This window comes from Mauremys reevesii, linkage group 4 (assembly GCF_016161935.1).
Source record: "Mauremys reevesii isolate NIE-2019 linkage group 4, ASM1616193v1, whole genome shotgun sequence".
Classification (NCBI taxonomy): Eukaryota; Metazoa; Chordata; order Testudines; family Geoemydidae; genus Mauremys; species Mauremys reevesii.
Window position 1 is genome coordinate 6,234,766 of NC_052626.1, and position 26,510 is coordinate 6,261,275.

At 43.5% G+C, this 26,510-nt stretch overlaps 2 long non-coding RNA genes across 5 annotated transcripts in view; one reads left to right on the forward strand and one right to left on the reverse strand.

Moving 5' to 3' along the window:
* Positions 1-25,645, reverse strand: part of LOC120405325 — a 155,743-nt gene extending 130,098 nt beyond the window's left edge. For 3 of the 4 annotated variants that reach the window (XR_005598497.1, XR_005598498.1, XR_005598499.1), the window contains exons 1-2: positions 25,569-25,645; positions 24,860-25,003 (exon numbers count right to left, since the gene is read on the reverse strand). This is a non-coding gene — a long non-coding RNA (uncharacterized LOC120405325). Of the gene's footprint in view, positions 1-16,794; positions 16,912-24,859; positions 25,004-25,568 lie in introns of those variants that run through there. The other variant, XR_005598501.1, reaches the window with a different exon arrangement.
* Positions 13,059-14,575, forward strand: LOC120405326. Its single transcript, XR_005598502.1, has 3 exons — positions 13,059-13,339; positions 13,547-13,598; positions 14,282-14,575. It is a non-coding gene; the product is annotated as an uncharacterized LOC120405326 (long non-coding RNA).
* Positions 25,646-26,510: the final 865 nt, after the last annotated feature.

A 26,510-nucleotide genomic window follows, 5' to 3' on the forward strand; every position in this document is an offset into this window, starting at 1 on the left:
AGAACAAGCTGTATTAACTTTTTCTTTTAAGAGCTCATCACAGACTAACGGAGGCCAAGATTAGCACAGGCTTGAAGGGGAACTAACTAATTGCGTCCCAATTACAAAGGGGGTTCATCAGAGCTGTCTATTAGCCCCTTTTCTTTTTAACATGTATATTAATGTTGTTGTTTTAGTATTGAAAGGAGATCAGTATTTTCCCCCTAAAATCACTAATGAGCCTATGGCTGTCTTATTAAATGCAAATGATATCATTCTATCATCAAACAGTAGGATTGACACATTTATTAAATGCATTTGGTTTATACTGTCAATGGGAGGGCTTGTGATAAATTCCTCCAAAACTAAAGTAATTGATTTTGGTCAGAGACAGAGATTGCATATACAGAGGATTGATGGAGAATATATTGGACAAGTTAATTCTTCCCCAACCTGGGTATCCGAGTCTCACAAAGTAAGTTGTGGGATAAACATTCAAGTAACAAAAGAGAAGGTCTCAAATTCAACGCAAGCTATGTTACGTTTCACCTGGACCCATGGGGGCAACTTAATGTCACCAGACCTTGGCCTCAAACACTCTAAGTTCTCAAATTTGGTATGTCACAGAGAGATGGGGGTAGAATGATCCCATGGGATTGGAAGTGATTCAAAACAAGTTTCTTAGGAAGATTCTTGGTCTCCCAAGTAATCCCATCTTCTTCTTCAAACCAAGACAGGCATGAATTCTGTTCTGTCCAAAGTCCAATACCATAACATCAATTTTTAGTTTTGCATTCATACCAGGCATCCACAATGTTTGCCACACCTATGCTTAGAGGAAAAGTTCAGTAAGGCTTTTTCATGTAAAGTGGTTAGAGTATATTCAAAATTCTTTGCATTCTCTAGGCTTCTCAGAACTGGAAATGACTAGATTTAAGTTTAAAAATGTGAAATCCCTAATCAAGTTGAGATAAGAGGATATCAATAAGCAACTAGACATGGCAGTTGTTTCCATAACAAATATGTCACCTTGGTTCCTCCTTGTTAAAAAGACTTGTGTATACCAGCTATTTGGACAGATTTTTTAACAAGTTAAGGAGCTCTCCATTTTCAATCTATGCAGACAGCTTACTTAGAAAGCCAATACACAATGGCATTGAGAAATGTAACCACCTCTATCCCTGTGACTCAGAACAGGTGGAAGACCCACCCCGTTTTTTACATTGTAATTTGTAGGGCTGTCAAATGATTAAAAAAAATAATCATGATTAATCACCATTTTAATCACACTGTTAAACAATAGAATACCATTTATTTAAATATTTTGGATGTTTTCTACATTTTCAAATATATTGATTTCAATTACAACACAAAACACAAAGGGAGCATTGCACACTTTGTATTCTGTGTTGTAATTGCAATCAATATATTTGAAAATGTAGAAAACATCCAAAAATATTTCATAAATTTAAATTGGTATTCTATTATTAACAGTGTGATTAAAACTGCAATTAATTAGGATTCATTTTTTTAATTGAGTTGATGTTTTGAGCAGGGGCGGCTCTAGCAATTTCACCGCCCCAAGCACGGCGGCACGCTGTGGGGGGCGCTCTAGCGGTCGCCGGTCCCGCGGGACCAGCGGACCCTCCGCAGGCATGCCTGTGGGAGGTCCACCAGAGCCACCTGCCACCCTCCCAGCGACAGGCAGAGCACCCCCCCGCAGCGTGCCGCCCCAAGCACGTGCTTGGTGTGCTGGGGCCTGGAGCCAGCCCTGGTTTTGAGTTAATCATGTGAGTTAATTGATTAATTGACAGCCCTAGTAATTCATATTGCCAGTTGAGTCCAAAAATGGCTTTCCGTGATTCTGACCCAGATGCCATTTTCTACAACCTCTCAAAAAATAGAAAAGTTCCTAATAACTAACACTATCTGTGATCTGAGCAGTTGCCCTATATGCATGGTCAGCTGATAAAATAAGGGAAAAGGCAAGTGGCATAGTGATTATATATGCTTTAATTCATTTATGTTCTTTTTAATTTCTATGTATATATATTATAGAATCAGAAGATTAGGGTTGGAAGAGACCTAGGAGGTCATCTAGTCCAACCCCCTGCTCAAAGCAGGACCAGCCCCAAGTAAATCATCCCAGCCAGGGCTTTGACAAGCTGGGCTTTAAAAATCTTTAAGGATGGAGATTCCACCACCTCCCTAGGTAACCCATTCCAGTGCTTCACCACTCTCCTAGTGAAATAGCTTTTTTCTAATATCCAACCTAGACCTCCCCCACTGCAACTTGAGTTGCTTCTTGTTCTGTCATTTGCCACCACTGAGGACAGTCGAGCTCCATCTTCTTTAGAACCCCGCCTTCAGGGAGTTGAAGGCTGCTATCAAATCCCCCCTCACTCGTCTCTTCTGAAGGCTAAACAAGCCCAGTTCCCTCAGCCTCTCTGAAGGGTTAAAATCCATGTGCATTTTATATAACAACCTGGTATATGGATTGTGCCAGCTCTTTTCCAAACCCAAAGTCCAGAGTTTGGTCAAGAGACCAAGGGCCTAGCAAATAATGATCAGGTAAAAGAAAGCTGGGGTAAGCAAGATAACATTGCCTTTGCTAAAGATATGCTTGGTCAGTAAAAATGCCAGATGTTAAAGCAATAACTGAATAATTGTGTCTTATTCAGAGTTGCAAATCAAACAAAAAATCCCTGTTCCTATTGTGTTAGTCTCTTCTGTAGGAAGACGTTCTTCCCACAGATCCAACCTTGAGTTTATGAAAAGTTGGTACATGTCTGTATAAGATATGGCATCCTTCCACCTCCCTTCCCAGGGACCAATGCTTGCCTTAAAACATAAAGGAAACAATCCTTATTGTCATATACTTTCACTGTTTCTTTGCTTTAACCCCTAGGAATGTACCTGTTGGACAATCAAAGGAGTTGCTCCATTCCTATGGACCCCAAATCAGAATTCAACATATATATTTTATACTAATAACATTTTATCAAAGTATTAATTAAATGTTAACTTGAGACCATGGGCGGAGACATTATGTAACCTTTTAACCATTGGCTAATGTGCTATCTTGTCTTTCTGCAAAACCTATCCCGGGGTGTGGAACTGCCTATCCTGTCACTTTCCCCCGCCCATGGAAAATCTATACATTCCATTGTAATCAATTGATTGACAGTGTCTCTAAGCCTAATAAGCAAGGTGACACTCCACCAGCGCTGTGCGTAGTAAACTCCTATGCTTGACTTCTACATGGTGTGAATTTATGTCCTTCATTCTCCTCATAAGTCATGTGCCCCAGCCCCCTAATCATTTTCATATACAATTCTGGATTTAGTTTTAATAGGATCCCATTATTATGATATCTTCTTCTGTGATTGTGATGAATTCCATGAGTTCCCCCTTTCCTGTACTGTACAATGGCACCTCCCATATGCAAAGCATGCCAGGAGAGCTGCAGCTGTGCTGTGGCAGGCACTTTTCCCCTAGAGAACAGGAAAACTGCATTTCACTCTCCATTTGACCCTGGAACGCATTCCCATTATCAGGACTGACTCTGGCAGTCTGGACCATCTGGGTAGCCAGGTGTAGGCCCCTCTCTTGTAATTTCCCCTGACATCACGAGGTCTCTCTCTCTCACCCACAAGAGCCCACTGAATGTTGATGGCACTATTGATAGAGTCAAAACAAAAAGCTCTTGCAGCTGCATCACCTTTCCTTGTAACCCTTTAGATTGCAACAATTTAGCCCAATTAGGAGAGATCAGCTGTAGAGGACATTTCAGGATTATTCATTCCAACCATTCTTGTACCTAGCTGTGGGCATCCCTCCAAATCTGCCAAGTGTGGGACCAAGAGCCATAATGAGACCCATAGAGAAACTGCTGGGCAGGAAGTGCACAGTGATACAGGATTGATTACTTTAGAACACCTTTTTGTACCTGCCTTCTCCTGATTCAGCAGTTACAACATTTAAAAAGGGAGATAAGAGCAGAGTTAGGTGACAGGTAAACAAAGGCCTAATGAGGGAGAGTTGAGTAGTACAGTCTGAGCTCCATGACCAGCTTGTCCCTTAGCATGTGTCTACACAGCAGTCAGGCTCACTTCTGTATGTCTACACTGCAGTCAGACTCACCTGAGTTAGCTTTGATCAAAGCTAGCTCAGCTAACCTTAGCATCATAGATTATTAGGGTTGGAAGGGACCTCAGGAGATCTAGTCCAACCCACTGCTCAAAGCAGGGCCAATCCCCAGCTAAATCCCCAAATGGCCCCCTCCAGGGTTGAACTCACAACCCTGGGTTTAGCAAGCCAATGCTCAAACCACTGAGCTATCATTCCCCCATGGGATGCACTGCCCCGTCTGAAAGCCTCAGTATGTACCCAAGCAACTAGCCCATGTCATAGCTTCACCGCTCTTGTTATTTGAGCTAGCCAGGGTATATCTGCCTGTGCTGCAGCAACACATCGGACTGCAGTGGACACACACCTATGAGTGAATAGCCCTCTTGCAGGGCAGGGTTGCAAGCAGTCCAGCGAGGGTGCTCTGCAGCTGCTTTTACGTCATCTAAACTTTGAAGATGCCAGTTTAGTTGTTCGTTTTTGAAATACATCAGCAGATGGTGCCATTGACCTGACATTGTAATTGCAATGATGTATTTTACCAGATATCGAGATATTTGAAGACTCAGATAGGTACCAAGTGGCCTAAACTGCTGATGATATAGCAGTGATACGAGAACCTGCAATCAGAAATGTGGATCAATTCAAAGGTGGAGTCTTCCTACAGAGTCAGCTGGCTGTGGCCAGGGAATGGTCTAGGAGCACCCGTCCCGTAAGTGTTTCTTGCTCCACAGGGGGTTTTTCTAACCAATTGGTGTCATAGTTCACAGCTATCAGGAGGATGCACTGCCTATTCAAATGCTTGAGATTAAAAACTGCACTAGCCACTAAAGCCATTGACCAGCCAAGCTACATCTCCCAAGGATCTGGGCCTGGATTTTTAGGGGGCTAGTGCTCTTTGAAGAGGAGCTCAGGAATGCAAATCCAATTTCCAGAGGATAGTTCTTGCATTCATACTTCGGAACCTCTTAACCCTAAGGCCATGTCTACATTGCAGGGACTATAGTGACATCACTATGACACTGTAGCTATGCCAGCATAATCCCATAGTATAGACGCAGCCCAGGCTAATGGAAGGGGTTTTTTCCTCCCCATCTATGTAAGGACACCCACCAAAGCATTCTTCTGGCCACCACACTGCATCTACAATAGGGGTTATCTTAGCATAGCTATGTCACTCGGGAGGTGGATTTTTCACATCACTTACTGATTTATGTTCACCTAAATTTTTAAGAGCAGCCCAGGCCTAAGTAATCAAGATAGCACCAAATCACGTGCCCTCTTTTCTTTGATAGAAGTGTGCTCCAGGAGTTTAACAGAGCTGTGAAGCACCTAGTAGAGATGAAGGAAGTATGTCATTCCAGAGATTTCACACATACAGGTTTGCCCACTGCACTGAAGGATATGAGCTCTTGAATAGGTTTGCTTATGCCTATGCACAGAGAGGGCTCGACCCCGACCCATCTAGATCTTGTCTTTCACTGAGAATCCCAGGGATTGCACCTTGTGAGCTTCTCTCTTTGAATTAGATTAATGCTAAAGACCTTAGAAATAGACCCCACTTTTCACTTCAGTCCACAATTGACAAGATTCAGAGACACCTGGCAGTGTCTTTCTGATCAACCCTTCTGCTCTGTATTTAATCAAGCACTGGTGTGTAGATGATGCAGTCATAGGTGCCGACTCCGTGGGTTCTCCAGCCCTGAAGCACCCACTGAAAAAAATTAGAGGGTGCTTAGCACCCACCAGCAGCCAGTTCCCCTCCTCCCCCCAGTGCCTCCCGCCCACTGGCAGCCACACCAATCAACTCCTCCTCCCCCTTCCCAGTACCTCCTGTTATCAGCTGTTCCGTGGCATGCAGGAGGCACAGGGGGAGGAGCGAGGCCAGGGCATGTGCCAAGGAGGGGGCAGAACTGGGCAGAAAGAGGCGGGGTGGGGGGTTGGGGAAAGGGGTGGAGTGTGGGCGGGGCCTGGGGCTGCGTAGGGGTTGAACACCTCCCGGGGAAAGGAGGAAGTCGGCACCTGTGGATGCAATGCCCAGGGGCTGGGAGCAACCATAAGTACTATTTTGTCTTTGGAAACAGATTCAGGGAGTGAGAGGGTGATAGAGGATAAAAAGATCACAGGTTACTTGATTACAATGTATAAGTACCTTCCCTGAGAAAAAAAAATATATATACTAGGTACTAAAGGGCTCTTTAATTTAGCAGAGGAAGCCATGAGAACCAATGGCTGGAAGTTAAAGCCACACAAATCCGAAATTAGAAATATGGTAGCCATTGTTAACTGGGGGAGGGGGGTAATTAACCATTGGCACAAACTATCAAGGGAAGTGGTGGATTATCCATCTCTGACATCTTCCGACCCAGACTGAATGCCTAACTAAAGCATATCCTCCAGAGAAACCCAGGCTGTTATGCTTGATACAGGAGGAGCTGGAGTAAATGCTGTAGCTTGGTGTTATACAGGAGATTAGATTAGGTGATCTAATGGCCCTTTCTGGCCTGGAACGCTATGCATCTCCGAATAGGCCAAGACAGAAGACACTGGTGTTTCAGGCTTCTTGTAAAATAAAAGAAGACTGGCCCAGTTTAGATATGGTCTGAAGTCTTCTGGGATGCTCGCTGCTCCTTGGCTTCCCACATTCAGTGATGGGCTCGTGCTTCGCTTTAATATTAGATCATGCTCTGTAAAAACTTGAGTCTTAGCCTACTTGCCATAAATACTGGGAGTCTATATTAGGCCTGCTAATTTGAAACGCAACCCTGGACCTCTTACTCACACAAGTAAGTTCCATTGACTTCAATGGGATTACTTAGGTGAGTAAAACAAGACTGACCTTTTAATCTCCTATCCAATCCATGAGAGCATCCTAGCACTATGACTTTATAGCTGGTTCCATGTTCTGATGGCCGTGCCAGCTGCGGAAAAGATGTCAAACATTCCAGGTCCCCACGGTCTCTGAAGAGCTGTGTTAAAGCCATGCTCAGTGCTTTGATGTTTATCAGAAGTGCTCAACATAGCAGGTATTAGCGAGTGCAGGGGAACTGTCCTGTTTTGCTTGTCATGAATATTGCCAGTGGCAACTACAATCCTAGTCAAAACATGTTTTCCACTTTGGCTACATATAATGAGATACAAGACAACGCGTTAGGACTGTGTGAAAAATCCTGGCAGAAGCCTTTTGAACTAACTGTTAACAGTGACTAAGCCCTGCCAAAAGAACTTCCATTGCAATAACACTGGCAAGATTAAAAAATAGGCAGAGACAAGCAAGTCAGTGTCCTAAGACAAGCACCATTACAGCCTTGTAACATTGGAGATGTTAGAGTGCCATGGCTTACATGTGGGGATAGAGGGGGGCATAATGGGGCAGACATATACATTTGCTTTGGTAAACTTTTTTTTTTTTTTTAAGACATTTGCACCCAGGCAGGTATTTCAAGTTGGGTACCTAAGAAATGAGGCACTCAACATCGCTAGTCATTTTTGAAAATATTGGCCCAATGTAGATATTTTGGTTCCTAAATAAATGGCCTGATTTTCAAAATTCCTACTGCAGCTGCAGTAGGAATTGCTGGGTGCTCAGCACAACTGGAAAGCAGGCCTCTTCTTTAGGCATCTAAGTTAGGGCTTTGAAAAAAATTTGTCCTAAGAGATGAGCCTCAGGTTAGGTTCCTCTTTTTGTGAAGAGTGTTGTCTGCCCCGGAGTTCAGCATTCTGAACCCGATCATCCCCCCTATGGCAAGGAGTGTCTGAAAGGAACGGAATTCCCATCAGAAAGCCTCCTAAAGCCACAGCTGGCAGGAAGAGGAGCCAACATCCCATTGACTCTGACAACCGTTGAGCTCCCCCAAGAGAGCAGAGATGGGTCCAAACCAAAACTCTGAACCCAAAGACTCCTAAACTCCAATGAAGGCCAGATTTGGACCTGAAATGCCCAGTTGTCCCCTAAATCTCTAATGGGTTGACCCAGACTCCCACTTCGGAATGCCCCAAAGTGTAATGAAGATCTAAGTTTTGCAACTTGTACTCAACTGTAGTAAGCATAATTAATCAGCCTTGAAGTGTGGCCCTTTGGGGTTTTTTTAAGCATGTAGGAACCCCAGATATGGTCAGGGTCCCATTGTGCCAGGTGCTGCACAAACAAAGAAAACAGTCGCAGGCCTAGAGAGTTTACAATCTAGGCATCACACAGGACATAACAGATGGACAAAACCAACAGTGGGTGAGAAGGAGGATAAAGAGACTGAGGTAATAAAACAAAGACTGTTTAGCAGAAAAATGGAAGTCTCAGGTCATCATTTGCCTAATCAAAGCCATACCAGGAGTGATTTGTAGATACCAAAGCAATCAGAGTTCTGAAGGTTATTTTCCCCCAAACCTCTTCACCATGACAAAGAACTCTACAGAAACAAGGCCACTTACTTCATTCTTTACCATCCACCTTGGTTATTAACTCAGCTGATGAAACTTGAAGGTAAACTGATCAAACCAGATATTAGACCCTTTTTGCAGTTATATAATCTCAAAGACTCTGATGAAGCAGCAAAGACTAACAGATGTTTAGAACCAGACTAACACGGCTACCCCTCTGATAAAGACTCTGATGTTGTTTCAAGAGGTTGTACGATGATCCCTCTAGAATACAGTTGAGCAATGCTCACCAAATCTGAGGCACATGAGGAGCATTTTCACTGGGTGCTACTATCGAAGTCAACAGCTACAGACAAACCCTCCCATGCTGTAAAACTGCAAGCCAGCACAAGAAATAGCTGGGGATTAGAAGACGGGTTGTAGAAATGTGTATATCTGTCAATGCACTAAGATAAATCAGGGAGCCATAATAACTTGAGCAAACAGAACTTTTCCTATTCCGTTTTTCCCAACTCTTTTTATTTCATCCCCATCTCTTACACAGCTTTGTTATAGTGCTTAACTTTAGTGGGACTGAATCTGCTCTCATATTGTTGAGAACTACAAGTAACATGAAGATTCCCCAATGTAAAACTAGCCCATTGGCTTCAGAGTGACTCCGAATTTACATCAGTATATGCAGATCAAAATCAGACCCCAGGCGGTTCTGAAGATGTTAGGCTTCGGTCTAGATTTTGAAGCAACAAAAATTGAAACCATGTAATTTTCTAAAACAGATCAATACAAAGCAACCTTTAAAGATCCATGGCATCATAACATGTACTTGGTCTGATTTCCACTTCTCTGGACATTGTAAGAAATGCTATTTCAATAAATACCAAAATTAATTACCAAGTTGAGTTTTTAAATCAAACAGCCTCCTCCTCATACACTCCCACTGCAAACACTCTGTGAGAGACACCTGCAGTGATGCAACTTAATAGCTATTGAAGGAAAGTTTATCTTTATGACCTAGCTTTCAACAGCTAGGGAAGAAAAAAAAAACCTTTCACGCCATTTTCCTAACAGACCTCCAAAGGCACTGGCTGTAAGGGCTTTTTAGAGGTTCTTATGCCACTAAGTTTGTATGGGTTGTTTGTGACACTCCAGATCCTGCAACACTCACTCATATGAGCAGCCTTTACTTACGGGAGTAACCCCATTGATGTCAACAGGCCTAGTGACCCAAGTAGGTAGACTGGGGGCTTGTGTGTCTAGAACTGGGACTACACTGAAAAGGTGAGAAATGTCAAGCAAGCAAGTTGCCTTACAAACGTAGCACTTGATCCAGCCACTCATACTCACACCCAGAGGCTTCAATGGGACCACTCGGGTCTGGAGTGCCCGTAATTACATCTTTACTTCCCTTGACACTCATCATATTCCGACATTGCCCATTTCCTCCATCGCACCCACACACCCCTCAAAACAGCACACAGCTGAAAAGCTCATCTCCCTGCCCTTCACTCGGAACACCTCAACCCCCCCCCCCCCCCCAAGTCCTTCCACTGCCTTCCTCACTCTCTGCCACACCATGTTTTTCTCCTCACCCTCACGGCCCCTCACAGTTGTGCCCATCAGTACTTCAGCTCTCACCTGCTGTTGTCTCTTATCACATCATCCCGATGATACCAACCCTGGATCACTTCTTTACTCACTTCTCCCACTGCAGGCATCATGCTTTCCTCTGTGACAGTCCTTATACACAGAGGGCCCCATTCAACAAAGCACTTCAGCACGTGCTTAACTGCTTTGCTGAGTAGGGATTAAAGTGTCCACCTTACAAACCCCTTCTGCTATGATCCCACAAGCAATTAGCCAACTATTGATGGCTAGGGAGAAGGCAAGGAAGTGCCTTGGGTTCCAATACATCTGTACTGCACCTTAGCACAGCAGGTCCATGATCTTGAGTGGAGCCTTTCATCGCTACTGCTAAACAAATTATGAGATACGTGAAATTAATTCATACTGTCCTTCAATACATTTGCTCAACAGAGTGCTATTGTTCAACTGCACTAAGTTTTAGGGTTGGCATTATAGCTAGAAACAGTCTTAATATTTAGTGCTTACTTGTTAAATCTGTGATAATGAAGGCAATGGAAATCTATCAGTGTACACAGATGCTTATACTGTCTTTAACAATGAGCACTTGAATCCCGTACTATAAGAAGTCTTCATGCTCATGTCTCTTTAAACGCCTCAATAGAGGGAAAGAAAAGTCTTCAAGTGATATTCTGACTGGGGAGTACCTTTAGTTGAAAGGTTTAATAATTACTGCTCAAAGTTAGTTCAGACAGCCTGGGACCATTTTAGGCCTGTGATAAGTAGACAGAAGAGCTCCACTTGTTTACCCTCAGCTGAAACAGACTCACAGGGACCAATTCTGTACCCACACATGGATCCAACCCCAAGTGGGTTACACCTGGGTAAACTAAGTCAGAATTGGTCCCAAGCTGCTTGCCATTCACCCTTTCATTCTTAGAAATGAGGCTTCCCAGGCAATCCGATGACTAAGTTCTTTGAAGAACAATGCTTCCAAACAGGTTCTCATGCTCAGTGGCAACCAGAAGTTTGAGGTTAAAAAGTGATGATTGTGCTGGTGCTGATTAATAGCACCCAGTCTGGTTTATGAGAATTAAAATGTAAGCAAAGAGGCAAAGGAGGGGATACTTGCCCAAGCAATTCTGAGAGCTTGTGAGTCTCCTACATACATAAATTTAGGGGCTGCATAAGCACATTTATTCCTAGAGGGATTTGCAGTAGAATACAGACCTCAGGAAAAAGTATTTGCCTGCTGTTATGTTTTATTAAATTTTCATTTCATCTCAAGCCCAGTTTTCATTCATTTTTTAAAGTTTCATCTGCTCCTGAAAGAAGAAAATCCTGTCATTGTTTTAACTCTCTTCACAGTTCACCTTTCATTTTTGATTTGCATTTTCATTCTTTGCATGTACATCTTCTTTTATCTTCTTCTACTTACTGATACCATGGAAAATTTAGAGGCAGAAAGAAGAAACTCACATTCCGTAGGAAATTCTAATATAGCACATTAATCTTCCAGTGAATAGTAGTGTTAGATGTCGTCTCCTTGCGCTACATGGAATTTAGGTGTAATAATTGGGGTTTTGTAAATTATTAAGAACATGGATTAAAGTGCACAACATTCCAATTTATTCTGCTTGGGCAAATGGACCCATATGACTGGACTCCTCTGGCCATATGCAGTCTCATTGATTTCTGAAGGCCTCTGCGCAAATGCTTGGGCCCACCTGGGACGTCCACCAGCAGGATCAGCATCATAGTTAATAAACTTCCATACATTTCTAATCTATTGGTTTTTCACCCAGTACAACGTAAATCATTGATTCTCTGAGATCATTTTGGAAGTGTGGCTGTGTTGTTCTAACCCACTCAGCTGATTTTCCTTTTGGCGTTGTTTTCTTCTCTGTCTACAGTTGGGATGCGCCTCTCACAATCTGCACATTAATAATCCTCTTCTTGTGTTTAATGGCTGAAAAATATTCTCTGCTCTCCTGAGCCATGGCTCGGAGGAGAAGAACTTCACAAGGAAGTTGTTTTCTCTCCAAAATGTCCAATCTCTCACATCACACCATATATTTAGGGAAAGATATGTATGCAACGCTGTCTGATGAAGTGCTTAGGAAATCCCCAAAGGGTGTGTGTGTGTGTGAGTGAAAGAAAATGGGGAGCATTTTTGTTTACTGTAGCAGGTCAACATGTTACACTAAGGAGGTGCAGCGTGTACTGAATAAATCATTGACTTTCAGAATGCAGCCAAGAGTGATTTAAGCCTCAGCTATTTCTGAAACAGAGGAGCCAACCCTGCAAAGTCTCAGGCACATGAGCAGCCCTTGTTAACATGAGCACTCTCCCCAAACCTCAACTGTCCTGAGCAAGGCTTTGCAGGACTGGACCCATTACATCAGCAAAGAGCCTCCAATTACCATCCAGGCTAGCAAGGTCAGCTTTTGGATGGTGTCATGTGACTTTTGTTATGAAGATAGCTGGCAATGCCCGTCATCCTTTTGCAGAATCTAACGTCTACTCTGGGAGATTTGTCCCGATGTCAACCATCGGTACAGCCGCACCAAGGCAAACCCCTAGCATAGGTAGGCAAAGCAGCTACAAGGCATGATTTGCACCTGTTTCACGCAGGGATAAGTTGCACAAGGGCAAATTATGGCTACAAGGAGTTTACCCTGTCTGCACTAGGGGTTTGCACCATGATTTTAGCTATTCTGATGACTGAAATCCCTAGCCAGGACAAGGCTGTAATCATACCTGACCAGGTTAATAGTTTCCTATCTAGTCTGCGCATACAACCAACCCATTTGTTCAGCAACACCAACCTGGGCCCCAATCCTACAAACACCCAGGAGCTTAAACTTTACCCAGGTGAATCTGTAAACCTCATTTCTTCCTTATTTCGTGGTGTTCCACCAAAAACACATATTGCTGCAATTACAGCTGCTGTTGCTACTTCTCTCAGACAAGGTGGCAGAGCAGCCCCTTGAGCGACCGCAAAGAAGCAGCCGCTCTTTCAACACACACTCGAGGGAGGCCAGGAAGGTGCTAGCCATGCTCAGTAGTGGTTTTAAAGCTGGGGGGGGGGTGGAAGGCTTTGTAAAGGACAGACTGGAAGCGCCTGGCCAATCAGTACGAGTTCTGGCCCCCAGTGTGAGCACCAGTCAGATCCAGCCTCCCCCCTGGGGGAATCGATAGAGCTGCTGCGGTAACCCAGACTGAGCTGTGGATTGGATCTCACTACGGTTTCCTGTCATTTTACAGAAATCAGGTGGGATTGAGAGTGGGGAAAATACAGACTGGAGGCCAAATACCTTCACGTGTACAGCCTCACTGAACCAGAGACAATGGGGGAGCTTAACAGCTCTAACAATCATCACGTTTTATGTGAAGTGGTGTATTTGCTCAGTAGTTTGGATGCTGAAACAATTGGTTATGTGGTATAACTGTTTTAATCTACTTCTCCCTATAATACCAGGGTGAGCCTACAGAAAAGCAGAAGATCGCGGATTGTCAGAAGTCCCAGTAACGTAGGGGTGTGTGCACATCATAATATACACAGTTAGGCCCTGTGTTACGTTCTTCATTTTAAAGGAAAATAACAAATCTTAGTTTACTGATGTTAGTCTAGCTCGGGTGCATAGTAACTGCTGTGCTGTAACTGTTTGTCTTTGGAGTTATTCATAAAAAGGAATTTTGAAATTAATTATGCGTCCCTGTAACTGCCTTATGGTAAAGACTGGTACTGGATTCCTGAAGGGCCAAAAATCCATGTGCTGTTTATGTAAAAACCTAATACAGGCTGGGTCAGCTCTTTTTACAGGCCTAAAGTCCAGAGTTTGGTCAAGACGCCCAGCAAATAGCGAACAATATTAGCTAAGAGAAGCAGAACAAACGAGACAACCCTGCTTTTTTACCAAAATAAACATGGTCAGCAAAACACCAGATGGGGAGCAGTAATTGGCACTCTTAGCTGAAGCTGCAAACAGACCAAAGGATGAAAGGGGCCTGATGTCTGGGTCCACTCCTCTGCAAGAGGAGATAGCCATGCTCTCCCCCCACGCCAACCTTGAGTTCATGGAAGAGGTTCAAGCATGTCAGTATGAGATATGACATCCTCCCTCCTAGATACCAGTGTCTGCACAATGGGCAACTTGAAAGACAATTTCTATTGCCATATAACTTTTCAATGTCTTTTTGTTTTAATGCCCAGGTATGCACCTGTTGGACAATCAGAAGGGCTACATCATTCCTATGGACCCCAAGTCAGAATTCAAATTATATTCTACTAATATACTTTTTTCCTTTAAACAATGTATACACCTATGTACTAATAATATGTCATGTGCTAACCTGACACTATAGGCAGAGACATTACATAATCTTTGACTATTGGCTACTCTGCTTATCTTGTCTTGCTGCTAGACCTATCCAGGGGCTCGGGACCACCAACTCCGTCACTTACCTCCGCTCATGAAAAATCCATACAATCCATTGTAATCAGTTGTTTGGCAGTGTCTCTGAGCCTAATAAGCAAAGTGACACTCCGCCAGGGCTGTGCGTAATAAACCCATGTGCTTGATTCTACACGGTGTCCATTTTGTTCCTTCAATTCCTAAGAAGAGAGTGAATCCTATTATAATTTCCACTTAGTATTTGGAAAGGTCTTTTAGAAAATCCAGCTGTAGTCTCTTGCAAGGATAGGAATTCATGGTCTGTACAAACACTGTCAGAGAGAGGAACGCTCTAGCACAGAACTGGTAAATAAATAGACTGGCATCCCTTCTACACAGGGAACAAGTAGGCTCTCGAAAGCCAGTTGGACTACTCAGGGAAATAAAGTTAAGCTGCATAAAGTATTTTCAGGATCTGGCCCCAAACATCATGTGAAGGATTGTCCAGGCCTTCTCTGTGCTATAAGCTTGCCTCCCTGTAAAATATGGAATCCTTTTACACCCAGCATCTAAAAATGTCCTAATCATCCTGTGGAAGCTCTTACAGCCCAACCACTGCCCCAGGAGTGAGGGAAGCAGAGGCACCAGACTCTTAGCAGAAAGCTCTGATCTCTCCCACAGAAACCCTGCATGGCAAGACCTCTCACTAATGACACATGCAGTTTAATTTAATATTCCCCTACCAATGGCAAGTCTCTCAAGGAGCATGCTCACACTTTATGACTTTGCCTTATGGCCTGTAAGGACTCTGATGCTTTTGCATGATGGCTATTTATTTTCGCTGCTCTTTGGTAACGCTACCTAGTTTTTTGCTGCTGCTAGTCACAGCACTAGCTGCATGGCTGAATTTGCAATTTCATTACAAGTTGTTCAGTAACAGTAATTAATTTGAGCACTCACCCATAGATGCTGCATTCCACACACAAAAAGTTTAAGCAAAAGTTGTTTCCCTTCACTGCCCTTAAAGAGTAACTTCTGTATTCATTTCTGACAAAGTGCTCCGAAAACCTAATACTACAGCACCAGGACTCAGCATTTCCTGCAGTTAAATGCTAAGGCAGATTCCTGAGCTTAAGGTGCACAGTAATTGAGTAGTGTAAGATTATAGACTGAAGCAGCAGTTAGCAGACAATATTTCTAACTCAAGGCATTAAGGGTTAAACTTGAGCCCTTTAATACCATATCCTCACTCTTCCAGTGAAATGTGTAAGTAGAGATGAGCCCTAGCACCAAAGATTGACTCTTGAGCCAACCTTCAGGGAAGCTCAGATACCTTAGTGAGGGGGATGTGGTGTAAAGGACCAGAATAAAAATGAATAGAATAATATGGCAATATTTTATTTTGATTAAACTGGAGAGGCCCTTGCTAAGAATGATATATATTAACTGCTCTCCATTTCAGGATGGGGAGGTGTGCAAAGGATTTTTCACAGCCAGAAAAAGAAAATAATTTTATTAAATTGAGCTTCAGAAGACCAGATTTCTGGGTTTAGCCTGGCCCTGACTTATTGTGCTCCTATTTCTGTGCATACACTTCACTGTCACCTTCCTGGCTCTCACGGTACTGTGTGCACCAAAATATGCATGCTTAATTTGCAGAGCAATGCCATTTTTACATAGCATGCTGCAAGCCTGTTAGTATTCACTCATTCAGTCCTCACTTTCTAACTCTCCCATATCTTTGAGAGGAAGGAGTAGTCTATTTCCAAAATGAACACAATTACACCTAATAATACCTGCAAAAAGGCAAAGGAAGACAGTCCACCCACACCACTTCAGATCTCATGCTGCTAGGAGGATAGGAGAGCTGCTGCTCTGCTGTCTTGAATGAGTATTCCCAAGTGTACATCAGCAATGAGAGAAAGTTGAGTTTGTGATCGCACACAGAGGGTTCATAAAATAACTCAAAGAGAAGGCTGAATTATATTTGAACACCCTTCTCTTTGGGGCATTGCTCCTGACACCTCTACTCATGCAAGTCTTCTCATTGATGGGACTCCCCACATTAGTGAGGTCTACCTGCACAAGAGTCCTCGGTGAGGGTTTGGGCTTCTGTCCCCGAGTTAACATGGGCAACCACTCTAGGCTCCAGGGTGGAAAGCCATCATGAAGTACATAAGAAAACCACCCGGCAACTAAAGAACAATGTCCCTGAAGTCTGCATGTCAGAGGTTAGTAACATCAAATCTCCAACGTGTAGAAGTGGACAGAGACCTGGGGAAGGTGACGCACTACAGTTATCAACCAATATGATTCCAAAGCTAATTCAATCCACCAGAAACTACAACAGAGCCAGCTGCCCCAGGACAGGGGTAACAGGAGCCCTCTGACAGTAGGAGTCACAGTAAACATCAGTTGAGCTGCTTGTGAAAAGTTACCTTTTCTTTTGCTTTTAATTTTCAATGTTTTAGTCTCCCTTCCCCCCTACAAAAAATAAATCCAAATGAAGTGGAAGTATCCCCAGTGGCACACCGAGCCAGCTCTGAAGAGTGAACTACGGCTCAACCCCCACTCCACCCCTTTCTGGGTGCCACACATCTGGAGACAATAAGCAAGGAAGAACCCTTCTCCCCTGAATGCCCAGCTAAGGGCTATCCCAGAATCTCACCCACTTTTTTTTTTTTAAATCAAACACCCCACACACATCATCAGTGATCGTTGAGTATGGAAAAATCATTCCAGAAGGTGCTGGGATGATGCCGGTGTTACTTCATGGTGTAGCAGCTTAAATGCTATTAATTGCTTTTGAGACCCAGCTCCAATCCTTGCCCTCTTACTCAGACCTACCTTTTCCAGCATGCAGCTTTAATGACACATTAAAGACTGTAGAAAATGAGATATTCAAATCACAGGCCGGGCAAATATTGAAGTCCTGTGTGTTTGTTCTCAGTTGTTGAAAGGAAGGATTTCGATGGGAGTTAAACAATTCTGCAGCCTCCACGCTGGAGGGAACATATCAGCCAAACAAGCCATTTAGTTTCAGAAGAGCAAATGCTGAGGTAATACTGATTCACAAAATCAATTTGAGGCTTAAAAAACCAAACACTACTGACTGTGGGTTGTTTCACACTGTACTGTTTCAGGGAAAGTAGCAGATTAGAGCAGCAGGCCAGATCTTCAGCTGTGCGCACCCAGCAGAGAGAGGACAATGGACCATTCTAAGCCACTTTCTATCCCCTTGATCTTTGGCCAGCCAAGGGAAAAGAACAGCCCCCAGTGCAACCCAGAACAGCTTGTGTTGGTCTTAGTTACACCACTGGTCCCATATGGTCCACTAACTGAAGATTGCCTGCTTAAGACATGCCCCTTCATGCTACCTCCTACCAGAAGTGTGGAGAAATAGGAGCCATGCAGAACTCCTGCTCTATGTTACTCAAGGATTCCCCTCCGGCAGAGGGAATCATCTGCAATATAGTGCCTTGCATGGTGTCAAGTATCAGAGGGGTAGCCGTGTTAGTCTGGATCTTTAAAAGCAGCAAAGAGTCCTGCAGCACCTTATAGACCAACAGATGTATTGGAGCATGAGCTTTCGTGGGTGAATACCCACTTTGTCAGATGCATGCAGGCATGCATGCATCCGACAAAGTGGGTATTCACCCACGAAAGCTCATGCTCCAATACATCTGTTGGTCTATAAGGTGCTGCAGGACTCTTTGCTACATCCACAATATAAAGTCTGTACTGAGGATCTGGCTCTGAATTAACAGGAATGCCTCAGTGAGACTCTTCTCTACCACTGGTCTATTATATCCTGATGTGAGACCTACCATAGATCAGAGCTTGAAGTCTGCCTAGGGAGATTGGACAATTCCAGTCCTTCCCCAAATCCGACACAGCAGAATTTTCTAAAAGTATAAGGAGTTCTTATATTCCTGTGACCTAAGAACCCCTCAGTGCCAGCTGGCCATGTGTTCATGGTCCTGTAACAGTAACTCCTGACAGGCTGGACAAACTCACCACACCTAACACATGGCTTTCAGAGTATTTATCCGAGAGTGTCACGTGAGGTTGCTAGGTCCTCAATCATTGTGAGACATACAGATATTTAAGTACATTCACTTAAAATATGTTTTAGAGTCTATGTCCAAGGCAGCGTTGACAAAGAGGTTTCTGCTGGACAAAGGACATCAAGTCAGCTTTCTGCCTCGGTTCACACATCAAATAAGCATTGTAAGCCAACACAATGGAATCCCTGTTTGCATACCCAGTCATCATGAGGATGTGAAATCACCACACCAGCAAATAAATATGAGGTGGGGTTGTCATCCTGATATTGGGAACAATGAATTTTGGGAAAGGCAAAAAGACATGTATCTTGCTCCTGTAATTGATCAGTGCAATTATATTCATGAAAACAGGATCTGAACCAGCCTGGGTTGGAAACACATGATGACTTGAGTGAGATTAGACTATTTTAGACAGGAGCTTAGCCTGTGAAGTTTCACTTTAAACCTCTTGATGGTGTGTGTTACAGTTTTGTTTTATATGCAACTCGGGCTCATAGACTTTAAGGCCAGAAGGAACCATCATGATCATCTACTCTGACCTCCTTCCACAGACCCTTGGCCCACCCCTTCCCATAACAGACCCATAACCTCTGGCTGAGTTATGGAAGTCTTCAAATCATGATTTAAATATTTCAAGTTACAGAGAGTCCACCATTGATGCTAGTTTAAACCTGCAAGCCCCATCCTTACTCAGTCGCTCTTAAACGTCAATCTTTGAGACTAAACTTACGACTGTTTTCACTGTAACGTTACATGGAACTGAAGATCAGCTCCAGACAGACAAGTAATCTAGACCCTTTAGGGATCGCAAACCTGATGTGTGTGAGCAACCGGTGATAGGGGGAGGGTATCACAGGGGAGCTCTTCAAAGGGGCTTATGGACTGGGGTGCACACACTGTTAACCTGCAAACCATAATGGAGGGCTAGGAGATTGTTTTGGTGGCTAACAGACTGGTGTGGTCAGGGAGCGGAATATCCAGTTAAGCACAAGCCATTCTCTCTCTAGCTGGGAGTGGGGTGGCAGGTAACAAGGTGATGCCATCTTGGGTACTCCAAAAACCACCACAATTCCCCCCTATGGAACAGATGTATAGGATGTGCAGGGGAAACTTTAGAAAGCTACAGATTATGGGGGAAAATATGAAGATGCTTAAGTTCCATAAGCAAACATGCTTCACCACCCATGATGAGACATGGTCACAGAGCCAAGAGGGCAGAGTCCAAGGAAAGTTACTTCCTCCTTCCCCCGCCCCCATCCACCAAACAAAGCAAGACATTTTAAAGCTCTGATCAGATTTCCACAGATTATGTTTATGAGCCTGTTCAGATGCTCGTAGGAAGGTGGAGACATTTAAAGTGTTATATACTATATTTTATTGGGGCCTTCCTTCCACACTGAAATAAATGAACGAACGTTATGGTGCTAGCAAACCCAATCATGGGCGGCAGGCCATATTCTTGAGTTTCCTAGGTCACATTGGTTTGTGTCACAACAAGCCTTAACATTATTGTAATGCAGGGAATTTCTTGACCAAGAAGAATCAGCTTGTTCAATAAAAGCAACAGCAGTGCAGAATTAGCTTTCTTAGCCTTGGGCACTTGATGGATTGACAAATTAGACTTTTAAGTCCAAGGTCTATGTTAAAAAGGAATATTAAACCTACAATGGCCATAAGCCACAGGGATCTGAACTGCAGAAGGAGCTCACAGCTGAGCTATCACAATTCACTTTTACAACTTTGAGAGTCTCATATACTCCGAACTCTTTTAAAAAAAGCACACACACACTATCCCATCAATTTCATCTTAGTGTGGACAGATTCAAGCTTACAACAAAAAAACAAAAAACCCACAGCCCTGAATACCCAGAGGGAGAGAAAAAAAAATTATGTACTTTGAAGCTACAAAAGGTACAGGATAATTTTTTCAGAGTGTATTCCTACAGCTATTTTGAACGTGTGGTATGGCAGAAGAGATAAGAAATCTGTAAAGATAAAGTGTAATGCTAAGAAAACTCATGTTAATTGGGATAAGTGAGGTCACTTTCATACCTCTGTGTGCATGTGTGACATGATTATATATAACATTTTTTCCTGTATCGTATCATTTTTACTTTCATGGCATAGTCACTCTTCCTTTATGCCCTGAAGGGTCAGAAGGTATATTAAACCTGGAAGTCCATTCTCATGCTGCATACAAATGTAACAAAATTATGTTGTAGCATCTATTACAGAGGATAATCAGGATGCAGCTTTCCCAGAGCTTCCTCACAGGCAGAGAGATTGTCATTAAGTTTCATAATCACTCACCATACCCTGCCTAAATCCATTTCACCTACTAAAATCTAATTACTGCAAGTCTTAGAGTCATTAAAGGCTGCAGGGGTTCACAATATGTGGCAAGTTTAGGTTGCTGTCTCGGGTGGAGGGGGGGGAAATGCCTCTGGTGCATATCTTTGCCGCTATGTCCATTAGAATGATGTTTATTACCTTGCGCTCTCCACTTTCTTAAACTGTCCCCACTGAAAAGGCCCAGCCTCATGCAGTGGATTTTGATTTAGGATTTCAGATCAGCCACACAGTCCTAAACCAGACATGTAAAAAGTCTCTGCACAGATGTCTCTGCAGTTCTTAGTGACAGAAACAGAACAACATTTCCTACAAATAGGATCAAATAGAAAAGGGGAAGGGAAGAAGGAATTACTAGATTAAAAAGATGTTTTGAATATTTTTCCATCCAGGGGGGAAAAAAGTTTTTAAAAGCCCTCCTGCTGTCTCCTCACTTCAACCCTGAGCAAAAAATATTCTAACTTTTCCAGCTACACCAGTTGCATCACAATCCAAAACAAAGAAAGAAATGAGCTGAGGGACAGAGCTCTGGAAACATGAAACATTGATTTGGTACAGAATCAATGCAAGATGCTGACAGGACTCTGCTACAGCAAAAGCTGGCAACCCAGCTGAGTGTCAGGAATTCTGACAGACAGAGGATGTTACTATTTATACATTCACACAACTAATCTATATTGAGATTTTAAAAAGTCACCCCTTTATCGCAGTGTGTGTGTTGGAAGGAGGAGACTCATGGAGAGAGACCACCTGAAACTATGCGCCAGTTTGGTGGCAACTACTAAAGAGATCCATTATAATTTAGATCTAAACTCCCTAGCTCTTTTCCCTATAATTTGGAGGCCATTTCCCTGTTAGTAAAAAAAATGGACAAAGCAAATAAGGGGCAATATAGCAAGGGTCCAATTTTCCATTTGCCATGCCCCTTGTGCAGTCACCTGCACAAAAATGGATCTAGAATGCCAACATTCTGACCAATATATTACATCCACTTTGCATAGAGCTACATGACTACACATGGGAGACATTCCTGAAGACTGGAAAAGGGCAAATATTTCCCTTTTTATAGATGGGCCCTAAGGACAACCTGGGGAATTACTGACCAGTCAGCTTAACTTCTGTATGCAGAAAGATAATGGAGCAAATAATTAAGCAATCAATTTGCAAACACCTAGAAGATCATGAGGTGATAAGTAACAGGCAGCATGGATTTGTCAAGAACAAACTGTTAAACCAACCTGATAGCTTTCTTTGACAGGGTAACAAGACTTGTGGATAGGGGGAAGCGGTGGATGTAGTATATCTTGACTTTAGTAAGGCTTTTGATACATCTCACATGACCTTCTCAAACAAACTAGGGAAATAACCTAGATGGAGCGACTAAGGTGGGTGCATAACTACTCTAGGAATGATTTTCCAACCAGTTATCAGTGGTTCACAGTCATGCTGAAAGGGCATAACAAGTGGGGTCCTGCCAGGATCAGTTCTGTTTAATGTCTTCATCAATGATTTAGATAATGGCATAGAGAGTACACTTAAAGTTTGCAGATGATACCAAGCTGGGAGGGGTTGCAAGTGCTTTGGAAAATAGCATTAAAATTCAAAATGATCTGGACAAACTGGAGAAATGGTCTGAAGTAAATAGGATGGAATTCAATAAGGACAAATGCAAAGTGCTCCACTTAGGAAGGAACAATCAGTTGCACACATACAAAATGGGAAATGACTGCCTAGGAAGGAGTACTGCGGAAAGGGAGCTGGGGGTCACAGCAGAGCACAAGCTAAATATGAGTCAGTGTAACGCTGTTGCAAAAAAAAGCAAACATCATTCTGCGATGTATTAGGAGTGTTGTAAGCAAGACACAAGTAGTAATTCTTCTGCTCTACTCCATGCTTATTAGGCCTCAACTGGAGTATTATGTCTAGTTCTGGGTGCTACAATTCAGGAAAGCTGTGGACAAATTGGAGAAAATCCAGAGAAGAACAAAAATGATTGAAGGTCTAGAAAACATGACCTCTGAGGGAAGATTGGAAAAAGTTGGGTTTGTTTAGTCTGGAGAAGACTGAGAGGGGACATAAGTTTTCAAGTCCCTAGAAGGTTGTTACAAGGAGGAGGGAGAAAAATTGTTCTTAACCTCTGAAGAGAGAAGCAGCAGCAATGGGCTTAAATTGGGCTGTTTTGGACATTATGAAAAAACTTCCTACCTAACTGTCAGAGTGGTTCAGCACTGGAATAAATTGCCTAGGGAGATTGTGGAATCTCCATCATTGGGGATTTTTAAGAGCAGGTTGGACAAACCTGTCAAGGATGGTCTAGATAATACTTAATCCTGCATTGAGTGCAGGGGACTGGACTAGATGACCTCGAGGTCCCTTCCAGTTCTATGATTCTGTGACCAAGCACAAGGCAGTAGAGAATCAGATCCTCAAAAGCCCTGAACCACCAGCAAACAGACCAACCGGCAAGGTATTTTTAAGTCCCAAATCAAGTTGCCTGTGGAATTACCGATAACTGAAAAGCCACCCTGTACACAGGGAAGTCAGGTTTTCCCCCTCAGTTATTAACCTTATCAGTTGTCTGTTTTTAAAATAAAGATACACACTTATTGCTATACTGGTGAGGTCTAACCCCAAATGCCTGCCAGCAGCAAGTACAAAGGTCTCGGTCAGACCTGCATTTTCCCTGCCTCAAGGTTTCTGCCCTTTACTCTGTTCTGACAGGATAAATGGGCCATAAGGGGCTTAAAAAACCCAAGAAAATACTTTGGTATGGATTGGGGAGGGGGCATCTCTGGCCAGCAGAGGCATCTTAATGACTATACATGTCTGCCTTTGTGCCCCCATCTTAGGGGGCATATTGGTGATGGTTGAGGACATGGCCAAAACACACTGTGCTTCAGCTAGTCTGTGTCATTACAATCTGGCACAATTTAGAGGAGCCCTTAGGCTGTTAGTTACATCAGGCGCTCAGGAGCCCCCCAATGCAGAATTCGTGGGAGGCACAAAAGTGGCTTTAAAGTCATCCTTCACCCATCCCGTGCTCTGTCCCCGCACTAAGCGCGACAATGGAGGAATGCAGAATCTGGGTTTTAATTTTGTTAGCACTTATATGAGTACAACCACAAGCAAAAAAATCCATAAATCAAGGAAGACAGCCCAAGACCTGGTCTACCCACAGGTTTTGTACCAGTTTACTAACCATATCAGTTAGGGGTGTGAGTTTTTATCACTACAGTGATATTGGTACAATCCCTGGTGTGGATGCATTTATACTAATTTACCTTACCAGTATACCTTACTCCACTTCCCATTAGCCTGTTCAGATGCATAAAAACAGGGGTAAGAGCCTCAGCTGGTGCAAACTGGCATAGCATTGAAGTCAATCAATGGAGTACCCAAGGAACACTAGTTGGATCTATTTGGAATAATACTCATTTTTAAAAAAAAAATTCATCTTCCACCTTGATCTCCTCCTTTTACACTGCGAGGCAATAAGAACTCTTGAAAAATAAAGAAAACTCCATTTAGGTGTATCATATTGATATGATAGTGTCCTCATATGTATGTTATGTTTGTTTATTTGGGAGGCTAGCTAAGCCATTGCTACATCCCAACCTGAACAACTTGAAATGAGAGACTGACATGGCCAAGAAAACAGGCACAAAACCTTAGTTTTGAAGGCTAATACAGTACAAGCAAATGAATATTTGCAGTGCCTGTTTAGAATGTTATGTTTCCCCAGATGATCATTAACAGAGCAAACACATCCGTCCCACTGAATGGGAAGAAATGCCAATGCTGACAAAAATGACAAGGCCAATGGATGGCAAAAATGCAGATCAAAACAGCTATAAAAATTCTTGGCATGGAGTCTCTTCCAGTGAAGCAAGCTCTCCCTGTTACTATGAAAGTAACAGAATGTCTTATACCTCTGATCTCTCCATTACATCAATTATAGATTTAAGTTTAAGAAACATTTACCTGCATTATTCCACTCTGGCATTTTCAGCTTGGGGTTCTCTCTCTCCTTGAGTCCGGCCCATAAAGGATCACCGCTTGGTTTTGATTCTGCCATGAAGGTCATTTACCCTGGGGCACTCGGCACACAAACACTGGTACCTAGAACTATAGGAAACATTGGATTGTAGGTGCATTTAAAGAGTAAACAGAAGTGTCACGGGGTCAGGACTCACCACCGCTGACACCTCCTGCTGGTTTCCCCAGGAATTAGCTCAGCCCAGCTCAGGAACACCCTCTGCAGGTGATGTCTTGCCCATTGTCTGCTCTACTCTGCTGTTTCGGACCTGTGTTGCTCCCCCACTCAGCAGTGCCCTCTTCAGGACTCTGCCCTCCAGCCGGGCCCACTACTTCTTTCTCACCCTCCTTCTAGGGATCAGAGCAGTCCTTTGGCTTGCACCCACCACAGGGGCCAACTACAACCTAAAGTCTAGCCCCTAACTTCAGGGGCAAGTTGCAGTCTGCATTGGCCATGGTCCTCCATGGCCAGGTGCAGTACAAGGGAGAAGGGGAGAACCCAGGCCCACCTGCTACCCATGGACCCTCTAACAGCAGCCTCTCACTGCCCTCCTTCTCTCCTCTTGTCTGCCCATCATCATCATCCCTAGGCCACTTCCCCTTGGCTCTTCCTGGCAGGAGCCTGCAGCCTAGCAAGTAACAGGCCAGAGCTTACCCTCCACTCCCCTGCATGGCTCTGATTCAGGTGCTAGCCCTGGGAGCCAGTCCTCCACTCTTGCTTGTCAGGGAGAGTCTCCCCTCTGCTCTACTGGGCAGCTCCTTATATCAGGGCTGCCCCAGCAGCTGCCTCCTGTCTGGCTCCTAACAAGCCTCGCCCTAATTAGCTGCAAGTTTCCACGGCCTTCCTGGCTGCTTCTGCCCCACTCCCTGCTGGAGTGGGCCACCTGCACCACTGCAAGACGTAATTAGCAGGGATCTGTCCTGGGACCTGTGCTGTTCAACATGTTCATCGATGAGCTGGAGGAAGGAGTAAACAGTGAGGTGCCAAAGTTTGCAGATGATATAAAATTACTCAAAATAGTCAAGTCCAAAGCAGCCTGCGAAGCATTGCAAAGGGATCTCGCAAAACTGGGTAACAAAATGGCAGATGAAATTCAATGCTCATAAATGCAAAGTAATGCACATTGGAAAACATAATCCCAACTATACATATAAAATAATGGTGTCTCAGTTAGCTGCTACCACTCAAGAAAAAGATCTTGGAGTCATTGTGGATAGTTCTCTGAAACCATCTGGTCAGTGTGCAATGGCAGTCAAAAAGCTAACAATGTTAGGAACCACTGGGATGGAGAATAAGACAGAAAATATCATATTGCCACTATATAAATCCATGGTACACCCACATCTTCAGAACTGTTTGCAGTTCTGGGTCACCCCATCCCCAAAAAGATATTTTAGAACTAGAAAAGGTACAGAGTAGGGAAACAAAAATGATTAGGGGTATGGAAGCTGTTCCATATGAGGAGAGATTAAGCAGACAGACTGTTCAGCTTGAAAAAAAGAGATAATTAAGGGAGGATATGATGAGTCTATAAAAATCAGGAAAGGTGTGGAGAAAGTGAAGAAGAAAGTGTTATTTACCCCTGCACATAACACA